Source organism: Triticum aestivum, chromosome 3D (assembly GCF_018294505.1).
Source record: "Triticum aestivum cultivar Chinese Spring chromosome 3D, IWGSC CS RefSeq v2.1, whole genome shotgun sequence".
NCBI lineage: Eukaryota > Viridiplantae > Streptophyta > Magnoliopsida > Poales > Poaceae > Triticum > Triticum aestivum.
The window spans coordinates 521,915,788-521,930,023 of record NC_057802.1 but is presented as its reverse complement, the minus strand read 5'-3'; positions in this window follow the sequence as shown (position 1 = coordinate 521,930,023).

Genomic DNA, 14,236 nt, shown 5'->3' with positions numbered 1-14,236 from the left:
CGTAGCTTGAATGGAGTATGTCTGCATTTTTTGGCCCGGGCGTGATTATGCTTGTCACGTCCAGCTAGATAGCCGTCGTCGCGCATCGGGGCACGCCCCCGCGATCCATAGATCGATATGGTCTGACCTGCTCTATTGTCCAGGTCCTGCCACAGGTCATATGTATATCCCCGAGCTGTTATGTCTCTACCTTTACGGCGAGGTAGTACGGGCTGGTGTTCGACTTGAGTTTCGGCTTTGTCCCGGCCCCGTGGTGGTTGGTCAGCCGCATTACATGCTAATGGTACGGGCTCGAGGGCCTCGTCGTCAAATTGGGGTAGTAGTTTACGCTTCGGGTAACTTTTGGTTGGGTGCTCGAGGCCGTATTCCTCGGCTGCCAGGATATTAGTCCACCTATCGTTGAGCAGATCTTGATCAACTTGAAGCTGCTGCTGCTTCTTTTTCAGGCTCCTTACAGTGGCTATTAGCCGGCGCTTAAAGCGCTCCTTCTTGAGAGGTTCCTCAGGCATGATAAAATCCTCGTTGCCGAGGCTCACCTCATCCTCGGAGAGCGGAAGATAATTACTGTCCTCCGAGTCTTCGTTTACGGCCTGTTCATTTGGGCTGACTCGCCCATCTTCCCGTTCGTCCTGTTCGGAAGTTGGCTCAACGGGGTCTTCTTTGTCTTCGGCATCGTCCAGAGTATTGTTTTCTCCTGTGACGGTATTGTTATCTTTTCCACGACGTGATTTAGAGCGGCGCCGCTGACGTCGGCGCTTTGGCTGTATCTCAGGAGGTTTATCCTCAACTGGATCTTCTTTGCCATGGCCGTCACCTGCTTTGGGTGTATCCACCATGTACACGTCATACGAAGAGGTGGCCGTCTAGCGTCCGATAAACAGCGGGTTTTGGGCCTGCTCTTCTCCGGCATCGTCGTCCATACCGTCGATGTCTTCGGAGCCGTAATCGAGCATGTCGGTTAAGTCATCGACAGTGGCTATGAAGTGGGTGGTGGGTGGGACATAAAATTCCCTGCTCTCAGCCCCTAGTCCGGGCCGGGCGTAGTTCGGACGTTGCTCCTCTGTAATAACCAGGGACCGCATTAAGTCCAGAGCCTCGCTTAAAGGCGAGGATTGGCCAGAGAAAAGAGAGTCCGTGGAGTATGGCGGGAGGGAGTCTCCTTGGCCGAACTCACACGATGTTGACTCCGAGGGTTCGGAACCAATGTCCGGAGAAGAGTCCGGCTTCATGATGGTTTCCAGCGACACTATTTCCTCCGGCTCTCCCATACTGGGCTTGATGGCCGTAGATGGTCCGGCGGGCTCAGTAATCCCGTCTTCGGACCCGACGATGCGCTCCAGATCTAAGGCCAGAGCGGAGGTTGGGGTCGTGAACCCTTGGAAGATCAAGTCTCCTCGGATATCAGCGACATGGTCCAGATTTCCAAAACTGATTTGGTGACCTGGGGCGTAGCTGTCGATCTGCTCCAGATGGCCAAGCGAGTTGGCCCGTAGTGCAAAGCTGCCGAATACGAAGATCTGGCCGGGGAGAAAAATCTCCTCCAGGGCCGCATTGTTGTAGATGATGGATGGAGCCATCGAACCTCCTGATGTTGACACAGTGGAACTCTCAATGAAAGCACCAATGTCGGTGTCAAAACCGGCGGATCTCGGGTAGGGGGTCCTGAACTGTGTGTCTAAGGTCGACGGTAACAGGAGACAAGGGACATGATGTTTACCCAGGTTCGGGCCCTCTTGATGGAGGTAATACCCTACTTCCTGCTTGATTGATCCTTATGAATATGAGGATTACAAGAGTTGATCTACCACGAGATCGTAATGGCTAAACCCTAGAAGTCTAGCATGTATGATTGTGATCACCTCTACGGACTAAACCCTCCGGTTTATATAGACACTGGAGGGGACTAGGGTTGTACAAAGTCGGTTACAGAGAAAGGAATCTTCATATCCGAATGCCAAGCTTGCCATCCACGGAAAGGAGAGTCCCATCCGGACACGGAAGAAATCTTTTGTCTTGTATCTTCATAGCCCATCAGTCCGGCCCATGTAATATAGGCCGGACGCCCGAGGACCCCTTAATCTAGGACTCCCTCACATGTGCCTGCGCCTACGATGACGGACTGAACGAGTAGATCGGCAGCAGCAGCAGCACGTCCCCGACCTGCACCCGCGCCCTCCGCGGGGGCGCATGCCTCCGTGCGTCATGGGGGGCCCTACCGCAAAGCTCCACGACCATAGGGGCAGCGGGCGGCGGCGGCACTGGGCTCGTCGGCGTTGGGATCGACCCAGGCAGAGCGGTTGGTGCTGAAATTTCCCTCCCACCAAGGATAGAGAAAAATGCAAAACGAGGAGGAAAACTGGAGATATGGAGGACACGGGCCAAAACATACAGCTCCCTGCAAAAAATATACGGGATGGGTCGTTTTACAGTACCTGGTCGGGATGATTTTTCGTCCCCGTCTTGTAAGACGGGGTTATTTTGCGGGACAGGGCAATATACGATATCTGCTAGAGTTCCTATGATAACAAATTACCACTCCGTCCGTTTTAAAATGTACCTGTAGATTTTTGGGAAAGTCTAACCTTACTAACTTTGACCAAATTTATAGAGAAAACTATTCATATCTGCAATATCAAATACCAAATATGGACTATATGAAAGTATGTATGATGATGTAACTAATGATATGTGTTCGGTATTCTAGATGTAGATGCTTTTCTCTATAAATCAGATGAAAGTTGTAAATTTTTACTTTTCAAAAAATTTATAGGCACTACATGACACTTCAAAAAAATTATAGGCACTACATTATGAAATAAAGGGCTTATGGCATCTCCAAGACAAACCCTCAAACCGTCCGCAACCGTCCGAACCACAAGGGACGTGTTTTGTCATCCAACACGGTCCTATATCGGTCCGTTCGGTTGTCCAAACGTCTTTTCCCCTGTAAATCGGAAGCAAACCGAGGGGCTTTGCGGCGTCTAGGCCCGCTTCCGACAAACCTGGCCCACCCAAAAAACCCTCTTCCTCGCCCGCATGCTTTCCCGTCCGAAGTCAACTGCCGTATTCATGCCGCTCTACAACGGCCGCTCCGCATTGACGCCGACTTAGAGCAGACGTGACCTCTCCTTGGTGTGTGTGTGCATGTTTAATGACGGAGAGACGTTTACTGGATCAAGGTTGTCAGAATCATGGTTCTAATTCGGATCGGAGCTCTGATGGTAGGATCACAAATCGTGGAATCTTAACTATGAGGATAGTAGAAACACATATTCTATAGACAAAAAAATAGAATCAGAGGGGTTAGTTTGGATCGTAAAGTCGTAGAATCGTGCAAGAGAATCGCGATTCTGACAACCTTCACTGGACGGGACGGGACATATATCTAACACACCCGTTCAATGCCCGCCCATCTGCCTGGCGCCATTAAACAGGATCGTCGGCTAGGAAACCAACTCAGACACCCGCGCATTGACGCACCAGGACGCTTGGCCTCATCGACATCCGCTATTTAAAGGCAGCCACACCCGACTCATAGCACAACACAATCCACTCGCTCCACATCATCCTCCCGTGCACCACGCCCACCATGATCATGAGCGGAATGCATTGTGGAGAGCCTCTCAACAGAGAAGATCCTCGAGGTGGCTGCCCTTGTGGCCTCCTGGCAGAACCGCCTTGCTAGGCGGATAGAGACTGACATGCTGGTCGACTCGAGAAGTCTCCGATGATGAACCTACGATGGAGATGGGATCCGGTGCATGCCGGCTCGACGATGGAGTAGGCACATGCACACTTCAATGCAACAATGGCAGAGGAGCAGCTGACGTCGGCACCTATGTCGGTGTTCTGGCAGGCGCAGGACGAGCAGCGGTACAAACTGTTCCTCCTCGTGCAACACCGATCAAATCAATGGCGAGTGCACGAGCGAGGAAGCTACGACCCCCAACTTCATCGTCGAGCAGCAAGCGCTCTGCGAGGCTGCCCGTGCTCACACGTAGCCCGCAACGTAGAGGCGGCGCAGCCGGACGTGGATGCGGCACTGGTGGCGCAGGCTATCGCCGATGAGAATGCGCCAACTATGCGTCCTACATGCTGCGGAACAACATTTGGCTGCGCCAGTAGCACCAGGAGAGTACCGACCCGTCTAGCAGTACCTACACACACAAGAGGAAATACTTGCACCCAACGTGGGTAAGAGGGTTGTCAATCCCCTTGTACTTGTTAATTGCAAGGATCAAATCTGGTAGTAGGAGATATATAAATTGTAAAGTAAAATAAAAGTAAATAAATTGCAGCAAGGTATTTAGGGTTTTAGTAATGTGATTGAAATAGATCCAGGGCCAATAATTTTCACTAGAGGCATCTCTCTCAAGACACAACATACGGTGGGTACACAAATTACTGTTGGGAAATTGATAGAAAAGAGCATAGTTATGATGTTATTCATGGCATGATCATTACATACGCATTATGTCCGTGAGTAGACCGTTAAACTTACTGACGCCTACTACTATTACTCCACTTCGAGAGCGCTTCTATGCTTTCCTCTCTAGGTATTAAGTTCATGACAAACAGAGTAATGCATGAAGTATGATGACATAATGTTGACAGAATAAAACCAAACAATATGATTAAACCCCGTCATATTACCCTTAGTAGCAACAATACAAATACGTGCCTCGCTACCCCTCCTGTCATAGAGTGAGGACACCACAAGATTGAACCTACTACAAAGCACCTCTCCCACTGAAGATAAATCAATCTAGTTGGCCAAACCAAATAGATAGACCAGAGAAAAATACGAAGCCATAACAATCACACATATTAAGGTTCAGAAAATACTCAATTACTTTTAATGAATAATATGATCATTAACCCACAATTCATCGGATTCCAACAAACGCTGAAGGAAATATGCCCTAGAGACAATAATAAAGTTGTTATTTATATTTGCTTATATCATGATAAATGTTTATTATTCATGCTAGAATTGTATTAAGCAGAAACTTAGTACATGTGTGAATACATAGACAAACAGAATGTCCCTAGTATGCATCTACTAGACTAGCTCGTTAATCAAAGATGGTTAAGTTTCCTAGCCATAGACATGTGTTGTCATTTGATGAACGGGATCACATCATTAGAGAATGATGTGATGGACAAGACCCATCCGTTAGCTTAGCACTATGATCGTTTAGTTTATTGCTATTGCTTTCTTCATGACTTATACATGTTCCTATGACTATGAGATTATGCAACTCCCGAATACCAGAGGAACACTTAGTGTGCTACCAAACGTCAAAACGTAACTGGGTGATTATAAAGATGCTCTATAGGTGTCTCCGATGGTGTTTCTTGAGTTGGCATAGATCGAGATTAGGATTTGTCACTCCGATTGTCGGAGAGGTATCTCTGGGCCCTCTCGGTAATGCACATCACAAAAAGCCTTGCAAGCAATGTGACTAATGAGTTAGTTGCGGGATGATGCATTACAGAACGAGTAAAGAGACTTGCCGGTAACGAGATTGAACTAGGTATTGAGATACCGACGATCGAATCTCGGGCAAGTAACATACCAATGACAAAGAGAACAACGTATGTTGTTATGCGGTTTGACCGATAAAGATCTTCGTAGAATATGTGGGAGCCAATATGAACATCCAGGTTCCGCTATTGGTTATTGACCGGAGACGTGTCTCGGTCATGTCTACATAGTTCTCGAACCCATAGGGTCCGCACGCTTAACGTTCGATGACGATCGGTATTATGAGTTTATGTGTTTTGATGTACCGAAGGTAGTTCGGTGTTCCGGATATGATCACGGACATGACGAGGAGTCTCAAAATGGTCGAGACATAAAGATTGATATATTGGACGGTTATATTCGGACACGGAAGTGTTCCGGGTGATTTCGGAGAAAACCGGAGTGCCGGAGGGTTACCGGAACCCCCTGGGGAACTAGTGGGCCTAGATGGGCCTTAGTGGAGAGAGAGAGGGGCTGCCAGGGCAGGCCGCACGCCCCCTTCCCCTTGAGTCCGAATTGGACTAGGAGGGGGGTGGCGCCCCCCCTTTCCTTCCCCTCTCCCACTCCTTCCTTCCCCCTCCTAGTAGGACTAGGAAAGGAGGAATCATACTCCTACTAGGAGGAGGATTCCTCCCCTCCTTGGCGCGCCCTAGGGCCGGCCGGCCTCCCCTCTTGCTCCTTTATATACGGGGGCAGGGGGCACCCTAGGACACACAACATACAACTGTCTTAGCCATGTGCGGTGCCCCCTTCCACCATAATCCACCTCGGTCATATTGTCGTAGTGCTTAGGCGAAGCCCTGCGCCGGTAACTTCATCATCACCGTCATCACGCCGTCATACTGAATAAGCTCTCCCTCGACACTCAGATGGATCGAGAGTTCATGGGACGTCATCGAGCTGAACGTGTGCAGATCGCGGAGGTGCCATACTTTCGGTACTAGGATCGGTCAGATCGTGAAGACGTACGACTACATCAACCGCGTTGTCATAACGCTTCTGCTTTCGGTCTACGAGGGTACGTAGACAACACTCTCCCCTCTCATTGTTATGCATCACCTAGATGGATCTTGCGTGTGCGTAGGAAAATTTTGAAATTACTGCGTTCCCCAACATTAGTAACGTGGTTGATGTAGTCGAACGTCTTCACAATCCAACCGATCCAAGTACCGAACACACGGCACCTTCGCGATCTGCACACGTTCAGCTCAGTGACGTCCCTCGAACTCTTGATCCAGTTGAGGCCGAGGGAGAGTTTCGTCAGCACGACGGCGTGGTGACGGTGATGATGAAGTTACCGGCGCAAGGCTTCGCCTAAGCACTACGACGATATGACCGAGGTGTAAAATTGTGGAGGGGGGCACCGCACACGGCTAAAGATCAACTTGTGTGTCTATGGGATGCCCCCTCCCCCGTATATAAAGGAGGGAGGGAGGAGGCTGGCCGGCCCCTCGAGGTGCGCCGCAAGGAGAGGAGTCCTACTAGGACTCCAAGTTCTAGTAGGATTCCACTTGGTGGAAGGGGGAAGAAGGAAGGAGAGGGAGAGGGAGAGCGAGAGGGAAAGAGGGGCCGCGCCCCCTCCCCTAGTCCTATTCGGACTCCCCTTGGGAGGGGGAGGCGCCACCTCCTGGCCGCTGCCCTCTCTCTCCCCTAAGGCCCACTAAGGCCCATTACTTCCCCGAGGGGTTCCGGTAACCCCTCCGGCACTCCGGTTTTACCCGAAACCATCCAGAACACTTCCGGTGTCCGAATAATATGGTCCAATATATCAATCTTTATGTCTCGACCAGTTCGAGACTCCTCGTCATGTCCGTGATCTCATCCAGGACTCCGAACAACTTTCCGTACATCAAATCACATAAACTCATAATACGAATCGTCATCGAACGTTAAGCGTGCAGACCCTACGGGTTCGAGAACTATGTAGACATGACCGAGACACATCTCCGGTCAATAACCAATAGCGAAACCTGGATGCTCATATTGGTTCCTACATATTCTATGAAGATCTTTATCGGTCAAACCGCATAACAACATACCTTGTTCCCTTTGTCATCGGTATGCTACTTGCCCGATATTTGATCGTCGGTATCACCATACATAGTTCAATCTCGTTACACTATAAAAAAAGACACTTCTGTGATGATACGTGTTTGTCACAGTAGGTCACGTTTTCTGTCATGCATGTACATCCATGACAATTTTATGACAGAATCAAGATAGTCATATCTTTGCTATCGTAGAAGTGTTCCATGACATTACCAAAATTATCATCACGGAAGTGTCCACTTCCATGACGATAAATTGCGCGTCATAGAAGTGATTTCGTCAAGGGTGACCGACATGTGGCATCGACCGTAACGGCTCGCCGTTAAGCTATCAGGTCCGTTTTGGATCCGATAACCCGTTAACAGCCGGGACCAATGGCGATATTCCACGTGTAAAATTCTCATTGGCCGGAGGAAACACGTGTTGGCTCAACGTTCGGACAGATGTCATCCACTCATTGGATAGGAGGCGCCTATGGTACGTCGACACATGGCACGGGGCAACAGAGTCCCATTACGGTGAAAAGGTTAGCCCAACTAAAGGCCCACCATGTTTTTTCAGGCACTAGTGGGCTAGCCCGTTAACAGCCTGCCATGTTTTGGGTCAAATTGAGGCCCATACCAGATCAGGCCCGTTCATAGTCTGCCGCGTTTCATGCCAAATTACGGCCCATATCGGATTAGTCCCGTTAACAGGCCACTGTTCTTTTGGGCCCATACTAAGACATGTTTGTATTTCAGCCTGTTAAATGCCCATTTACCAGTTCGGCCCGATAATAGTTTCGGCCTGTTAGCGGCCCATGGTGCATCTGGGACGTTGTCGGCCCGGTTTAACTTTAGGCCATTTAACGGCCCATGCAGAAACTGGGCTATTTCTTGTCCGAAGTAACTTTAGGCCTCTTAATGGCCCGTAGTCTTTGTGGATAAATTTTAGCCCAACTGGCCTATCGGCCTGTTAATGGCCCGTGTAACAGTTGGGCCTAATTACAACCCGCGTTGAATCCGGCCTGCTTACAGCCCATCTGATAATGGCCCGTGACACTTTTAGGCCTATGGACCGCGTAGATACCGGCTTGTTTAAAGTCCATAATTTTATTGGGCCAAACATGCCTGAGATATATTTTGGCCTGTTAACTGCTCGTCCTATTTTGGCCAAACATGGGCCATAGGCAATTTCGGCCTGTATTGGCCCGTGATTTTTTCGCCTCAACGCTAGCCCAATCTAGGTTTTAGCCTGTTAAAAGCCCATGGTATTCTCTGGCCCAGCTGGACAGAACTTTACTCGGCTTGTTAAAGGCGGGAAACAACTATAGGTTTAGACCTGCTAATGGCCCAAGATGATTATAGGCCGAGGTTTTGGCCCCATATGAGTAACGGGCTGGCCTGAAGACCGACAACACTGAGATCCACTGAACCTTCCGGCCTAAATTACAGCATACCGACCACGAATAAACCTAGACTATACAACAAAGAAATTACAGCATATTACATCCCCTCGATATCAAAGTTCGGAGCCAGTGATAATAAAGGGCAACCAGACAACAGATTACATAAAGTGGGCAGGTCGCCACCAGTGGAAGTTAACAGGCGGAAAAAATAATAGACAGAACCGACAGCACTTCAACACAGTTCAAGAAAGGTTAGCCCGGCCGAGGAGCTGCAGCGCAAGCAGCTTAGCAACCTGACGAGACTGCGCTTCTTTGGCGCTCATGTCCACCAACTTAAGCTGCATAGCATCAATAAATGTCCTGTACTTACGGTTAATCTTGCATAGAGATTGGAGTTCCAGTCGTATTTGAGCGGAAGCATGTATTTCTGCTTGAATTTCAGACTGAAGAAGTCGAACAGATTCAGGCGGCGACTTCATCGAGCTTGTGTCACTGAGTAAGTTTGACACTACATCAAGATGTGACTTCGTGGTTGTATCCCTACCCTCAATGTGTTGCCTTCTCCTCTGGAATATGTGTTAGAGGGACAAACAATGGGTTCGTCTCACTATCATTGTTGCAGTTCTTCCTAGCAGCAGTGTTGTCACCCTGAAAGAGAAACAAGTAGGTAGATAACAGGTTTTGCACGTATAAGCATCAGCGCTGTCAATTCATCTCATTTCTTTGTCAGAAATAAAGAGACACGGTTAAAATAGCATTAACATAATAGGCATTGTTCATAGTTAAGACGGCAGGAAATGGCATTGTGCAGGAGCGGCCAGCTTCACCAGACCACTGGATTACAGATCAAGAACACAAGCATAGATGTAGTTCTAAACAACGTATAAGCATGAATGGTGAGTGCACTGTCAATTTATACCATTTCAGATTGGTAAATAAAGAGACACGATTTAAATAACATTAATATAATATGGCATTGTTCATAGTTGAGACATAGCAGGATATGACATTGTGCTGTTGTTGGTAGTCTCACCACACCACTGGATTACAAATCAATAACACAAGCATACACATACTGCTAAAGAAGATAACTTGATATGTTTAGTTTAATTTACATGGTACGAATAAGGAACTAGATTGTACAACAAGACTGAAATTGAGAAGGACAAACTTATGTTTATGTACTTCTACTTTATAAACTTTGAACAAGCAATTTGATGCAGACGACAAAAATAAACAGCATTTGCACTCATAGCTATCCAAATATAAACAACAAAGTTTGAAGGCTCGAGGAGGACAAACTTACATTAGTAGTGAAGACAGGCTCTATAAAGGCCTTGTCCATATTGATGGGGGGGGCAATTCAAGAAGTTTACCGCACAGTCTTCTTAAAGAGTCTTGCCTTTATTCTACATTTTGTTAAGAGTAAATGTAGATGTGAAAATATAGGAACAAATGGCGATTATTTAACTTAAGATGCAGAGTACAAATGTAAATACAGCATACAGGCAGAAGGCACTGACAAGAGCAATGCGGAGCTAAACTTCTTCAGTAACATTGGTTTTATTCAATATTTTGGCAAGAGTAAATGTAGATCTGATGTGTAGAAAAATGGAGGACAAGGGAAAATAAGCTGCAAAGTGTATATGAAGAACTAGCTGACAAATATAAGTACAGTGATGAAGGACAACAGATACTTACAAGAACAATGCAGAACTAAATTTCTTCATAGGCATTGGGTTTATTCTACATTAATTTAAGCATTAATATAGATCTGATAATTTGGAGCGAACAGTGGATAAGCAAGCTATAATGCACAATGATGTCACATAATCCACCAGGTATGAATGTAAGGACAGCGATATGACAATAGGTACTCACAAGAGCAAAGCAGCGACCAGCATAGTTGCGATATCCTAGGTTTTGCGGCGCTGGTTCGATCGCCAATATACGTCGGGTGCTATGTGATTTCTCCGGTAGCACCACCTTTTTCAAGGACTTTGCTTGTACTCCTTCAGGTTCTGCAATCACCCTCTTCCTTTTGGATGTCTGAAACACAAGAACAACATTTGAATGGAAAAACATGGTATGACGACAAATGGAATAGGTGTTGATAATGGATGGGCATGGCATCTTCACATATATCATGAGTAAACTAAGCAGATGGCGGTGCAACGAAGCAAAAGAAATGCAAGACACCTTATGCAAGATATGTGCAACCAATAAAACCTTGCCAAATTAGAACAGGCACCTTATTGGGTGAACAGGATAGGCCATCTGCCTTTGACTCCTTGAGCTCAGAATAGTCATTAGGATCATATTCTGAATACGAATCTATAGGTCGGGAGCATGTGGGTTTCATTGCATCCACAATGGACCTCAATCCCTTGATGCCAAGTTTGTTACCCATTGAACTGTTCCGCAATATTCTTCTGATGTGCGCATTCTTATATTCATTGTGATTACGTACAATATCTGTAAAGCATGAAAACACAAATAGTAGTGAGATTATCTTTGTAATGCAGAGGATATTGTAATATAATAGAGGCTCCCTGTAAACCCTTGTGTGCTATCACTGGATTCTGATGAGAGAGCCCATGTGTGCTGTAATATGGTGAGTAGATTAATATAATCTGGCACAACTACACAAAAAATAAGCTCCCTGTTGGGGGCCCCAGATGTAAGGATAGTTGGCAGACGATAGGTTCATAATATACCGTATAGAAAGTTTATTGCCAAACCATGATAACGAGAGCGCAGAGCCAGTAGGCAGATCGTAGTGTAGATAATAGGGGTACACCATAACCACCATAAATAAATCGGGAAAGCGGAACTGGCTGGAAAACATAGGGTTTTGCCGCTACTAATATGCAGCCTATCGATCACCTACAGGCCAGCTCTATTCATCTGAAGGCGCACAACTGTTACTATCAGTTTAGTCTATCAAAGACCGCGCGGCTCCCACCATTTCCGGGGTATTATGGCAGACCAACTCGAAGTGCGAAATCATTTAGCAGAACCGGCCCAATAGAGGTGTTGACTGCAGATGTCCCTTCTCCCTTCCTGACAAGGAACATACTGTGCTTACTAAAGAAGAACAAAAGAGGAACATGTTAAAGAACAGAAGGGGAAGCATATGTTGCATGTCTGCATGCAAGTCGCGTGACTTTTGTCATTTGGGTCAGTCGACCATTTCAGGCTGTTGGATAAAGATCTTACGTCTCGTAACCATTCTTCTTCCTTGTCTCTGATTCTTCCCATACAGAACACCGCATGGGCCGCCGGCCGAACCGCCGTCCCCCACCGCCTGTGTTCCTCCGCCACCCCACCCCCACCCCCGCCCCACCCGCGTCGAGTTTTCTTCGTTCGGCGAGGCCCCACCACCGCCCCCACAACCACCGTCCCCACCCCGAGCCTCTTCATTCGCTCCGGCGAACGCTGGCGAGCTCTCAAAAACCGACTGACCCAATTTTGAAATTTAGTCTACTGTCATTTAACTAGTGTGGAATATAAAAGGGGAAAACCATAAGCATTGCGAGTATAGTGTTGAGCGTGCCATGGCGGATCTGAAGGTGCAAACCGGACAAAGGCAACTTCGCAACCAATGTTTGCTTTCAACTAGCAAGTAAGTGATGGACAAGAAATCAGAGTAAAGCAGTGGCGATCTATTTTCTTGCTGCGATAAATAAGTTGAGCAGATACGAAAGAGTACCGCCTCTGGTGCGGCGCCGTGTATGCATCTGCTGAGAATTTGACGGTGCTGCGGTAGCGATGGCTGTCGGCGGCGTGGAAGCAGATCTAGGAGGGTAGACGGTGGCGGCGGGGCGCGGTGGACGAGACAGTCGTAGGAGCGGCGCCGGCAAGGTGGACGACGGCGGGGATGAAGCGAGAGGATGGGATGCAAGGATCCCGGTCCGAAGCAGTGGATGAGAGAGGTCGATCTCTTATAATGGCCGACGGCGTCGGGGTATCAGCTCCGGCATGGTGGAGGAGGACGGCGGTGGATGGGGTGGCGGACGGAGGAGGCTGGGGTGGAGAGGGTGTTTTGGCGCCCACGGAGTACGAATGGGGAAATGGAGGGAGAGAGGAAGGGGGAACCATGTCTTCAGGGCGCGCTTGTCTCAAATGCGAGGAAATTTACAAACTTAGCCCCCGTTTAAAATTTCCTACATCACAGCAATATTAGTCGGTTGGGGATAGGACGGTAATCTCGCATACACCGAATATTTGCCGACGAGAGTTTGTTTTTGGCGCCCACAATGTATGAATCAGGGAGGGAGTCGATTTCGGCCGAGGAGACACTGTGTTTTGGCGCCCACCGTGTATGAATCCGGGTGAGAGGCGGTTATGTCACGTTTGAGTGAAATTACAAACCTACCCCTATCGAAACCTATAGGAATCGAGCCGATAGGCTTTGCCTGTCAGGGATAGGCAGTAATTTCCATCTCGCAGATTTTGATTTCGGGCGGTTACTGCGACTTTCCCCGCTTCGTTCAAATTTTTGCAGAGCAAGAGTGCACGTTTACCGTGCCAACTCAATTCGAATCCAGTTTGTATTCTATTTTTGTTCGGGCAGGATCCATTTGCGATTGGAATAAAATTCTATATACATCATTTTTTATATATACTTTCAAAAGCACAACACCCTTTATACATAAATATGGTTTACAAATGGCATGATCTCAGATTCATAAGGCTGTATCCATCTTAATTTGGATTTCCAAATATTTGAAACCACTTTATGTTGAAATCCAATGTATGCATTCCTCGCTAACTGTCTCCAATTAATGTGTGTTTCATGCGGTTTTTTTACTTCTCAAACATGTATAATGTGTTTCACACACGCAACATATAGTGTAATCCCGTTTAGACATTAATTGCATATAAATCATGCATTGTCTCTAATTAAAGAATCTATGGATCACTAATATTGATAAACTATATAACATTACACGTGTCCCCAAATTCAAATGAATATGCATGTTTCATACACCAATTTGCGTTATGATATTATCGATGTCGTGAACTCCAGTTTAAATATTTGAATCCCCTTTAATCCAGATATTCGTCTCATATAGCTATCACTCATGCTTATATAGGAGTATCTCTCTAGACCTATACGTGTTCATCGTCTCTCGGGTATCTCTCGTGCTACCTGTATGTCGACAATGATCTTTTATCTTCGCAACACACTGACGGTACTCTCTCCCTCGACCTTCATCACTCTATCTCTCTCTAAGTATATCTCGCTCCCTGCTATGTGTCTCTAACTA